General features: G+C 49.8%; 1 long non-coding RNA gene across 2 annotated transcripts in view; it reads right to left on the bottom strand.

Moving 5' to 3' along the window:
• LOC138481140 (uncharacterized) overlaps positions 1-13,301 on the bottom strand; it is a 535,683-nt gene that overhangs the window by 32,201 nt on the left and 490,181 nt on the right. The window lies entirely within an intron of this gene.

Here is a 13,301-nt window from a genome sequence, read left to right as displayed (position 1 = left end):
ATCCACTAATGACTCCATGTTGCTGCTCAACAGCACACTGACAGCCTACATGGAGAGGCACGGAGCCCAATGCACATGAATAGTGGGTGAGTACAAACCCTTCCTGAAATGCATGCCGAAGTACAACAAATGTAGGTGGGGTCAGAGCCACAGAAAGACTTGCATGCCAACAGGAGCAACAGCCAGCACCATCCCAGCACAGTACCATATATGTGTGGCACACAAGGACACCTGCACACGGCCACCACACCTGGACACACAAAAGAAGATGGGCACACACTTCCCAAAACACAGTAACTCATGGTGCCACAACAACCAGAATGCACCTTGTCTGTGTTGCAGTGCTGCTTTACACCCTGACACGCAAGAGTAACCTCACCCAGGGCACACCACAGGAATGCAATGTGAGAGGAATGTAATACCCATCCACAAAACCACTGTAGATGATCAGGATCAAACCCGAACATGAACATCCCTGAGAGAGTGACCCATGAATGCACATTTACATGCATGTGAAACAAAATAAAAACCGGTGCCATGTAGCTAAAGTTCCACCATCCACTGAGACAGCCACAACCACATACAAATCAACACTGGCCCTGAACAGGCAGTCATGACAGGCGCTTCATTCTGACGGTATGGATGCACCACTGTGCCCATCAAACCCTGGCAGTGGTGCATGTAGAAAGTGGGCTACAAGGGACATGGCACACATTGCAGAGCAAACCCTAAAACATGAATACACCATATTCAAAGGACAAGCGGTTACATGATGATACTTGTTGAGCGTGAGTATCACAAACAATCCCATACACATAGGTCATCATCCACTGCTGCAAGTCCCGTAATCCCATTTGTAGACAAATGTAATCTGCCACTGCACAGCCCACTCAATCACACAGGGTGCATGTATGGGTCAGATGATGCATGTCCTGAAAGATGATGGATGTATACCAATCAGCCAATCACATTGCATGTCTCTGTTGAACACAAAGGTGACCACAGTGCATAGTGTATTGATGCTCTTTCCTTGCACACCCAGTGAAGCAACCTAGGTCTCATGTACACATTTCATCCTGTGCAGGTGTGTCGGGATGCCCGCAGCTCACCTGGCTGATGACCGCTCAGGCCAATAGTGCATTGTCCATCTAGCATGGACATTGGTCCTCATTACGAGATTCACTGTAATGGAAAAACGATGCCGGTAAGGGAATACCGGCACCGCTTAAGGCTCCGGCCTATTACGAGTAGACGTCTCGGTATCAGCGCCACCGCTGAGACCGTGCCCCTCCATACCGGCATGGCCGCAGGCACGTGCCCCATCAGGCCGGCAATACCGGGATGCTGCTAACAGGAGGCCATCACAAGTCACGCGGACATGCACCTACTGGCATCTCAAAGGCGGTAATTAGGGATACCACGATGCCGGCATTACCGTCATCGCAGATCAACCGCTAATAGCAATGTGCTGTGTTCCCAACTGCCACAGGTGCACACAATCTGCACAGGTGCAGGCAATGGAGTCTGGCCCAGCACAAAAGGAGCACACCCACACACCACACCCCTTCCCACACCAAAATGATCCCACTTGCTGTCGCAATATTGGGGCTGGAGGACATGCTTGCATTGCTACTCCATGAGCAACAACTACAACAGGCACTAAAGAGGAGACGCAGGAGAAGAAGTAGGGTGAGACAGGCCCAACAAGTCCCACCAGTGCAGCCAGTGGTACCACGCAGGCAGCCACCAATCCCTCACATCAGAGCCAGTCCTTTCAACCTAACTCGTGTGCAGATTCACACCCTGTACCGCGTGGACCGGGACACTATCACCACCATTGTGGAGATGATACACGACAAAATTGTCAGCCTGATTGAAATCCGCACCACCATCCCCCCTCTACTGAAGGTAGTGTCTGTGCTCCACTTCCTGGCCACAGGCACTTACCAGTACACAGTGGGGCAGATGCATGGCATATCACAACCTTTTTTTTCACGCATGCTGAACCAAGTGCTGGATTTCCTCCTGAAGCACGCAAGCGACTACATATCCCTACCACGGACTGCCCAGGAGATCTTTGACACTAAAATTGGCTTCCATGCACTAGCAGGCATGCCAAATTGCCCTCGACTGCACCCATGTGGAATTGGTGGTCCCACATGCCATCGAGGTGGGATACCGCAATCGTAGGTTCATCACACATTGTTGTGCCCGATATCCCGGATCAACTTATGATTCAATGGTCCTGCAGAACTCCACAATACCACGCTACATGGAGCAAAATGCTTGTCAACGTGCCTGGCTGCTTGATAAGTTGCATAACTGACACATGGCAGTGTAATGGGGGGGAGATGCACATACCACCTGGGTGAGATTGGGGTGGTGACTGGACAATGCCCATACTGCAAAACACTGTGCCCCAAAACATCCCAACCTGAACATGACATCTAAACATCATAGAAATGATGGATGCTGCACACCAATGCCAATATGCCAGACTTGCAACCAGCCCACATCCCTCAACACGTCCACTGCACATCATCAGATCATACCCTCTGTAACACAATGCAGCAACATGCAGCAAGTTTGCACAATGTACATGACCGCAGCAAAGCACAACACAGGACATGCATCCATGAGTGCGCACAAATCAATCCCACCAAGGGAATACACTGATTGTCACTGGCCCACCACCACAGTAGCGCTGATGTCACCATGGGAATAATAACCGATGAATGACAAATCATGATGAAACTTGTGCCAATGCTGCTAGTAAAAATACATACAAATCACCCCACATCACCTATACGATAGCAAATACAGCGGTAGGCATCCACAGCACATGAGCACCAGCATGGAAGTGGATACCCTGCATCATCTGGACGACGCTACCCACACCTGTAGACCATGGAACAGCACACATTGTGGCAAATAAACATGTGTGCAGACATCCAGGGACATGTTGTCATGATCACTGCTTCCAAGGAGCCAGGACCAGCCCAACGTCCTTGGAAGCAGGCCCCTAACCCTAATCCTAAGCACCAGCCGGTCCCCACTGGGACCTTTTGGACCTTGTCCTGGCGCCGGTGGCCCCAGGCTCATCAAAACCATTGGTCCCGGCACTGGAAGCGCCGGGCTCATAATAGGTGTGAAGATGCTTGGGTGGACTTACCTGCAGCAGACCATGCTGCTTACTTACCAGCCACTTAGAAGCCATCTGAGAACAGGAACTACTTTCTTACCTGGGTGGGGCAGCTCCACTCCCTGGATACAGCACTGGAACTCTTCTGGAAACTGGAACTCTTTTCTTACCTAGGCGGGGCCGTGGAAGAAGATGCCTCATCACTCCAAGGCTATTTAAACCACACCCGATAGATGAAGCGTGCTTTGCGTTATTCTGCATCTGCAGCAGAACGCTCACCGAGTCTGCTCCGCCCTTTCTTCTTCCGATCCTGGACCTGCAAGAATCCTACTTACCATTTCGGTATCCAGACATCATCAGCACCTGCAAAGAACAGAAACAACAGGTTAGCAAGGCGAACTTTACACGCAGTGCTTACTTACCTGATCCATCGGCTGCGGCCGTTTCTTCACGCCGCATCTCCACCTGCAAGAACAAAAGCATTGCCATACTTACCGGCACGCTGTGAATTCCGGATTTCTTCATTCTGCATCGCCGCCTGTGAAGGCAAAGTATCGTTAACAACTTACTGGCATTCCACGGACTCCGGCCCTGCAACCCAACATCTGAAAGGCAAAAGAAAAGACATTAAGCAGGTATTTACTTACGTCCATCACGCTCGTCGCAATAAAACGCCTGCGAATACTCCAGTGTCTCTTTAACACGAACTAAGCTGCAAGGAAAGAGACAGTTAGAGCGCTTGCCATACTTACGAACTTCCAGGCGCTTCACTTCATCTTTCATCTCAAGAGCCCTGCAATACATAAGGGAAAGGCATTATACAGAGTCTGCATATAAACGTGCCACGCATGTAAAGACTATAAAGACAAAAGGTGTCCAGAAACTCACCGCTCGTGCAGATAACGACGGTAACCATCCTCTGAATTCAAGAGGCCTGTGTTTCACCAGTGAAGGAACTGGCAACGGCACCCTGCACCAGACGCAGATGGAGAGCCCAGCATTCACCTATATAAGGTGAGCACGTTGACCTGGGGGCTCTACGAAAAAGCTGGGAAGAGAGAGAGAGAGAGAGGGACATTCAACAACCCAGACCATTAACCCCCATATTCTTTCACCTGCAGAAACCTCACTCTTCGAGTCCGACACACAGTGCGAAGAGGTTCGACCCCAGAAGCCAATCGAGTCCTGCACATCACTTTTCGAGTCACAGACAGCTTCCTGCCAAGACCCGCGCCTCCGTGGGAATCAGGTGAGCGTTACAGAACGCGAAGCCCACCACAAAACTCCTATCCAGGCGCATTGGAAACCTCAGACACTGATCAACTAGCCCAGTTGCTCGGGAATTAAGAGCAGAAGTACATGCAGCTCGTCAGGAAACGAACTCTCTAAGAAGAGAACTGATACTTTCCAAGGAGCGAACAGAGGACCCTGCTAGGCAGTTGTACAAACGCAGGCAGGACAGACACCTTTGCCCTTCTGCATCATCTTCAAATCCAGTGCAAATCAATCTGCCCGGTAATGTTCCCTTGGCTCCGCCCGAACGCTTTTCTGGTGATCCAAAGAAATTCGCAATGTTCATCAATCAGTGCCGCCTACACTTCTTATGTCGACCAGCTGCATTCCCAACAGACCAGACCAAGGTGGCTTTCGTGCTTTCTTATCTCAGTGGCAGTGCTGCAGATTGGTCGATCCCTTTAGTCACCCAGGATGATCCGGTTTTACATGATTTTCAGGCCTTCCAGTCCAGCATGGAGAAACTGTTCGCAAGACATGCACAAGGGCAGGCCTTGGACAATGAACTTCTCTCATTACGACAGGGTAATCAAGACCTCTTGACTTATATAGCCTCCTTCAATAGACTCATAGTGGAAACACAATGGCCCGAGGACAAGAGAATAACGCTTTTCTACAGAGGCCTGCGTGGAGAGCTCAAAGATGTGTTAGCGCAAGTTGTGAATCCTCCACAAAAGAATGTTCTGACTATATTGACTTAGTTGTCCAATTGGACCATAGACTACAGAACAGGAAGGCAGATCGTTCCAGATTTGATACCCGAGTGTTTTCTAAACCACAGACCTCGAATAAGGGAGCTGATACTGTGGAACCCATGCAAATAGGGGGCATGAAAGGACCTTTAACCCAGAAAGAGCGGGAAAGAAGAAGGCAGCTGCAATTATGCCTCTATTGCGGAAACTCAGGACACTTTCTTCGGGACTGTCCAGTGAAACCAGCTAAGAAGACTGTAGGAGCCGAGGATACCTGTACCACAAATTCTGAGCAGGGAAACGACCTCGCCCGACAAGAGTAGAGGTCCTCTTGGCGAGCGTTAAGATCTGTCCCGTGACCTCGCATTTCGTAATACCCATGGTCCTCATTAGTCCTGAACGTCCGGATCGTTTGCATGCAATTGAAGCTTACATTGACAGCGGAGCAATCGGTAACTATGTGGACCGTGAAATGGTATCAAGGATGAATCTACCGCTTGTCCCTAAGGCAGTGAAAGACGTCATCACTACTGTGGATGGCACGGAGATAGCCTCCGGACCAGTAACGCATGACACCCAAGAAGTGACGCTAGTGAGTCAAGATGGACACCGGGAGAGAATCGTGTTCGATGTAATCAAGGCCCCTCAGTTCCAGATCATTCTGGGAATCATTTGGTTAGAGAAGCACAATCCTCAGATCGATTAGCGAGCAAAGACGGTTCAGTTTCCAGAGTGTTTTACCACTTGTTATCCTCAGCCTGATGTTTCACTGGCGGCAATCTCTTCTGAGGAGGTGTCCAAATTACCTCCCGAATACCAGGAATTCCAAGACGTCTTCCGGAAGGATCAAGCCAACACCCTGCCTCCTCATAGGTCTTACGACTGTCAAATAGATCTAATACCTGGAACAACTCCTCCTTGCAGCAGGATTTATGCCCTCACCGAGCCAGAGAACCTTCACCTCAGACAATACCTAGACCAATACCTAGCTAACGGGTTTATCCGTCCTTCAAAATCTCCAGCTTCATCGGCTTTGTTCTTCGTTACGAAAAAGGAAGGAGACCTTAGGACTTGCATAGATTACCGCGCCCTGTATCAGATCACCGTTAAAAACAGATACCCGTTACCTTTGATCCCTGAACTCCTGGATCAAGTCAAAGATGCATGTATATACACAAAGTTGGATCTCAGTGGAGCCTATCCACTTGGTACGGATAAAAGAGGGCGATGAATGGAAAACGGCCTTCCGCACCAAGTACGGGCTATTCGAATATCAAGCGATGCCCTTTGGACTGTGTAATGCTCCTGCTGCTTTCCAGTATTTTATGAACGATTTCCTTAGAGAACTCATAGACGTGTGTGTTGTTGTCTACATTGATGACATCCTCGTCTATTCATCATCTGAAGAGGAACATAAGAGACATGTTAAAAAGGTTCTCGAGAGATTGCGTCAACATAATCTTTTTGCTAAGCTTGAGAAATGCGTTTTCAACGTAACGGAAGTCGAGTTCCTGGGATTCATATTGTCACCTAACGGAGTCCATATGGATTCAAAGAAAGTTGATGCAATCATCAAGTGGCCATCACCAACCTCTGTAAAAGGAGTTCAAAGCATGTTAGGGTTTGCTAACTTTTTTACCGCAGATTCATTCCTGAATTTTCTCGGATAGTCCAGCCCATCACCGCTCTGTTGAAAAAGAACAAACGTTTTGAGTGGTCTTCTGAAGCAGAACAAGCTTTTCAGGACTTAAAAGCTAAATTCATTCCTGCACCTGTTTTAAAACATCCTCGCCCAGAACTCCCCTACATCGTGGAAACGGATGCTTCTAGTCTTGCTATGGGGGCAGTTTTATCACAAAGAGATCCGATCACACACCAACTACATCCTGTTGCCTTTTGGTCCCGCAAGTTTTCGCCTCCCGAGATCAACTATTCAATTACAGACAAGGAGCTTTTGGCCATCAGATCGGCCTTTAAAGCCTGGCGGCATTATCTTCTAGGAGCCAGACACACAGTCACCGTAATGACTGATCACCGCAATTTACAATATCTAAAGACAGCCAAAGCTCAGTCTTCCAGACAGCTTCGCTGGGCTCTGTTTCTAGCAGAATTTGACTTTATAATTACTTATCGACCAGGCAGTAAGAACGGAAAAGCAGATGCTCTCTCCCGGATGGGAGTAGATGAACATTTGACCAATCCAGAACCAATACCCATAATCCCAGAACAAAGAATTTTGGGTTTGGTCAATGCTCAATCTTTTGAAGACATCAAGACCATGGTTAAATCACTCCTAACTCCGGGCGATTTGCAAGATTGGCAAGTAAAGGGGAAAGAATTCTCAGTGGATCAAGACCTACCATATTTCCGAGGACGATTGCATTTACCCTGTGAGAAAATACAAAAACAAGTAATCTCCTGTTGTCACGACTCTCTAATGGAGGGTCACCCTGGCATTACCAAAACCATGGAAAAGATTAAAAGACATTTCTGGTGGCCGTCATGGAAAAAGGATATTAGAGACTTTGCAATCTCCTGTGGTGTGTGTGCCCAGAATAAAAGTCAGAAGGAGAAACCAGCCGGCCTATTACAGCCACTAGACATCCCTCCCTGTCCATGGCATACCCTGTCCATGGATTTCATCACGGACTTACCTCCATGCTCGGGGTATACTACCATTTTAGTAGTCGTGGATCTATTGTCCAAGATGGCTCACTTCATTCCCCTGAAGGGTCTACCATCAGCCTCAGTATTGGCCCGAGAATTCTTAGAAAACATTGTTCTGCTACACGGTTTTCCCTCGGTTTTAGTCTCTGATAGGGGAAGTCAATTCATCTCTCACTTCTGGCACAGTTGCTGTCGTCTAGCCCAAATTGATGTAAGACTTTCAACTAGTCACCATCCCCAAACTGACGGACAAACCGAAAGGACAAATCAAACTCTAGAGCAATATCTATGTTGCATGCTCCAACAAACTGAAAACCCCTGGAAGGATATTCTTTGGATCGCTGAATACGCTTACAATAATTCGATTCATTCTGGAACAGGGAAGACTCCCTTGTTCCTACTATACGGACACCATCCTAGAACCTCTAACCTGGATCCTCCCCAAGAATTCGAAGCACCTGCTGTGGATCACTTGCACTCGGAGATCACCCGTGCTTTTAAGGAAGCCTCGGCCCATCTGCAAAGAGCTAAAGCTCAATTCAAAAGAGGAGCAGATCGACACCGTAAAGAGGCTCCTCACTACGCTGTAGGAGATCAGGTCTGGCTATCCACTAAGCACCTGCCTCTAAAGGGACCCCGCACCTTCATCCCGAGATACCTTGGACCCTATCTCATATCTGCCATAATTAATCCGGTGGCTGTCAAATTGGAGTTACCTACGCATATGAAAATACACCCAGTATTCCATGTCTCCTTATTAAAACCAGTACAACCAGAAACCCGATTGACTGAATTCCCAGAACCGGTTTTAGTAGATGGAGAACTTGAATTCGAAGTTAAGAACATCCTAGACTCCAAGATCTCCAAATCTAAGTTATATTATATGGTTGATTGGAAAGGTTACGGCCCCCAGGAAAGGTCTTGGGAACCTTCAGAATATGTCCACGCACCTCGTCTGGTCAAGAAATACCATCTGAATCACCCCGACAAGCCAAAACCCCCGGAGAAGACACGCTTAGGAGGGGCCTTATGGTGGGGTACTGTCATGATCACTGCTTCCAAGGAGCCAGGACCAGCCCAACGTCCTTGGAAGCAGGCCCCTAACCCTAATCCTAAGCACCAGCCGGTCCCCACTGGGACCTTTTGGACCTTGTCCTGGCGCCGGTGGCACCAGGCTCATCAAAACCATTGGTCCCGGCACTGGAAGCGCCGGGCTCATAATAGGTGTGAAGATGCTTGGGTGGACTTACCTGCGGCAGACCATGCTGCTTACTTACCAGCCACTTAGAAGCCATCTGAGAACAGGAACTACTTTCTTACCTGGGTGGGGCAGCTCCACTCCCTGGATACAGCACTGGAACTCTTCTGGAAACTGGAACTCTTTTCTTACCTAGGCGGGGCCGTGGAAGAAGACGCCTCATCACTCCAAGGCTATTTAAACCACACCCGATAGATGAAGCGTGCTTCGCGTTATTCTGCATCTGCAGCAGAACGCTCACCGAGTCTGCTCCGCCCTTTCTTCTTCCGATCCTGGACCTGCAAGAATCCTACTTACCATTTCGGTATCCAGACATCATCAGCACCTGCAAAGAACAGAAACAACAGGTTAGCAAGGCGAACTTTACACGCAGTGCTTACTTACCTGATCCATCGGCTGCGGCCGTTTCTTCACGCCGCACCTCCACCTGCAAGAACAAAAGCATTGCCATACTTACCGGCATGCTGTGAATTCCGGATTTCTTTGTTCTGCATCGCCACCTGTGAAGACAAAGTATCGTTAACAACTTACTGGTATTCCGCGGACTCCGGCCCTGCAACCCAACATCTGAAAGGCAAAAGAAAAGACATTAAGCAGGTATTTACTTACGTCCATCACGCTCGTCGCAATAAAACGCCTGCGAATACTCCGGCGTCTCTTTAACACGAACTAAGCTGCAAGGAAAGAGACAGTTAGAGCGCTTGCCATACTTACGAACTTCCAGGCGCTTCACTTCATCTTTCATCTCAAGAGCCCTGCAATACATAAGGGAAAGGCATTATACAGAGTCTGCATATAAACGTGGCACGCATGTAAAGACTATAAAGACAAAAGGTGTCCAGAAACTCACCGCTCGTGCAGATAACGACGGTAACCATCCTCTGAATTCAAGAGGCCTGTGTTTCACCAGTGAAGGAACTGGCAACGGCACCCTGCACCAGACGCAGATGGAGAGCCCAGCATTCACCTATATAAGGTGAGCACGTTGACCTGGGGGCTCTACAAAAAAGCTGGGAAGAGAGAGAGAGAGAGAGAGGGACATTCAACAACCCAGACCATTAACCCCCATATTCTTTCACCTGCAGAAACCTCACTCTTCGAGTCCGACACACAGTGCGAAGAGGTTCGACCCCAGAAGCCAATCGAGTCCTGCACGTCATTTTTCGAGTCACAGACAGCTTCCTGCCAAGACCCGCGCCTCCGTGGGAATCAGGTGAGCGTTACACATGTGCATGTGAACAACAAATATCTGCAGGTATGAGAGTGATAAGTACAGGTGTCATGGTAGAAATTGACTCACACATACCTCATTTTGCTCCCATGCAACTGATGCTGGCTATCCCTTGAAGCCGTGGCTCCTCACCCCTATTCAGAATCCACAGAACAGGCACGAAGAGGACTACAATCGGGCCCATACCCGTAACCGTGTGGTGATAGAGCAGACCTTTGGCCTGTTGAAGGCACGGTTTCGCTGCCTCAGCAGGTCGGGTGGGGCACTCCTGTATGGACATGAGAAGGTGGGCAAGATCATCATGGTATTTGCCATGCTGCACAACATGTGCATCCGACGGAACGTGCCCCTTCCATCTGACATTGACCAGCAACCACCGGGTGAGGATGAAGATGATGAAGAAGAAGGAGTTGCACATCAGCCAAGTGGTGATGCACATGAGGGACATGCTGTGGATCAGTCTGTGATAGGCCAAAATTTCTAAGACACATGGATGCAGAGGGTGCCATGGATGTGGGACTCTGGGCACTGGGTGTGGGGGTACATGGACACTGTGCACTGTAAACCAATAAAGCACACATACACAATAAGCAATGTCCAGTCATGTGTTTTTTGTACACAACGCGTGTATTAAACAGGTGATATATACAAAGTGCATTGACACTCCATCTCACACACACACCCTCACCCCTCCCATTCCCGCCACAACTCCCCCACGTTTGGGTTGAGCTGGTGGATGATGCCATGCCCGCATGTTCCACTGTTGGGGCGGGACGCTGCACCTCCAAGGCCTGGGCAATCCTGGACAGGACCTACCTCACAGCTGACAGCTCCTCGCAAATCAGCCTGGTATTTGACTCCATGGCCCCTGTCATGGCCCAGTGTTTTCACGTGCCTCCTGATTTGTCAAGGCACCATCGGCAACATACTGCTTGACAAGCTATGTGAGCTCCTGCTGCCGTCCCTCCATTTGGGCCATGTGCCACTCTCCGTCCCGGATGCCTGTTGCGGTGGACGGGACATCTGCTGAGGGGCCCAATGCAGGTCTTCCCTATGGGGGGCTCCAGGCCTCTTGGATTGCCTCTCCTCCTGACTGGTCCAGTGGGGTTCTATCTGGGGTGCTCAGTGGGGTGTGCTTGGAGGTTTTCTCAGGGCTCAGTGTGCGTACCCCATCCATGGACAGGTTGTCGTCCTCAGGTAGGCATTCCTCAACCTGGCACTGTCCTTCGTCTCCACTCTGGAGCGCTGTGGCAGCTGCCTCCCCTATGGAGCTGTTTGCGGCTGACAGGGTCCCGTCTGCCACTGCCTCGGGATCAGTGGATTCCATCTGCTTTCCTTCTATTGGTTTTGCGGCAGTTCTTTGCCACCCCTGTGCCTTGGCATCTTGTGTTGGTATTGGTTTGGGTGGCAGTTGTTGCTTGCTAGTGGCCTTTGATGTGAATGGCCTGGTGCCGTCATCCCTGGCCCTGGGATTTTTTGATGGTGTTCTGGCCTGGGCCGCAGTATCCTCACCATCGCATGTGCCTGTGGGGGACCGAGAGAGGCACAGCATCAGTGATGGTTGTACATGCATCATGCATACATTGGTATTAGTGCAGTGGTATGCATGTGATAATTGGCTGTCTTGGAGTTGTGGCATACAGGTTGCTTGCTATATGGGGGGTTATTCAGGCATACGTCAGGTTCTCACATGTGTTAGGTGGTCTATGCTGTGTGACGTTCCTTTGTGTTGTGAACTGCGTGCAGTGTGACACATGCTGTTTAGCTGTTTGTGGGGTGCGTATCAGGTGTGGCATTGGCATGCTGCATGCATGTTGATGTGACGGTGTTGGGGACAGCATCTAGACAGGGATATGCCCATGTGAGTGTGATGGCCCATGCATTGGCTTATGTCACTGTCACATTTGTAGGCCATCATCATGCTTTGGATTCCTGTGGTTTGTGTGGACACTCATCTTCAAATGCCGATGACGGTACTCCACGCTCCATGTCTCTGACTCCCTCAATGGCCTCCATGCCAATGGTACTGCCACATGTTTCCTCCCATCTGATGAGCTTGATGGGGGAGTGGGCCCCGCCGCCTGTTGCCAGACCCTGTCTCCGATTGGCCGATAGAATGTACCGCACACGGAGGCGTAGGTCATCCCACCGCTTTTTCACATCTTTGACGTTGCAGGCTGTGGTGCCGACAGCACTGACCTTTCTGGCCACTTCCCCCCGTATCTCCTTTTTCTTGATCTGAGCAGGTCGCCTGAGGTCTGCTGCAAAGACCACATCAGCATTCAGGGCCAGAGTGTCGGCCAACATATTCTATTTGTCCTCGGGGAAGCATAACTTGCACTGACGGGAGGCACCTTTCTTGATGGCCTTTGGCATCCTGGTGGTGATGTATGTGGTGGTTTGGGGATCCAGGTCCTGTGTGTTAAGGATTGCAATGGATTGTGTTTTTCAAGATGGTCGCCGTTGAATTTCCCATTCCGGCGTGATGACGTTACTTCTGGTTCCGGTATTGCCGGGGCCAGTATTGCCAGGCACGGTATTGCCGGTCCCATTATTAAGGGGTGGATGGAGGCAGAGTAGGCATCAGCGCATTACATGATGCCGCTAACCTGGTTTTTGCAGGACGTTTACAGCATGCCGGTATGGACTTTACCGGCATGCCGGTACGCGTGTGCACCCATTCTCATAATTGCCCACTATTAGCGGCGTCAGTGCTACTCGGACGCGGTATTGCTTCCATGCCGGTAAGGATTGGTTTTTACTGCAATTCTCGTAATGAAGCCCATTGTCTCTTTCCACATGTCCGCCTTCAGGTGAGCGCCATTGTAAATGCTGCAGTGACTGATGCCTTGGTTACCCCTGTAGGAAGCCCTCGGTGGGTGTTGTTGAGGTGGATGGCACTGATGCCGCCAACTGCAGCTGCTGGTGGAGGAGATTATTTGCCTCATGCATCTGTTCTGAATGCGCACATTGGACTTCGCATAGTTAACGTCCTCGCTGGCCAAACGCTGTGAGTGC

This window comes from Ambystoma mexicanum, chromosome 5p (genome assembly GCF_040938575.1).
Source record: "Ambystoma mexicanum isolate Mex_15411 chromosome 5p, UKY_AmexF1_1, whole genome shotgun sequence".
NCBI lineage: Eukaryota > Metazoa > Chordata > Amphibia > Caudata > Ambystomatidae > Ambystoma > Ambystoma mexicanum.
Note: the sequence above shows the minus strand (reverse complement) of the source record. Positions and strands in the feature narration are given on the sequence as shown.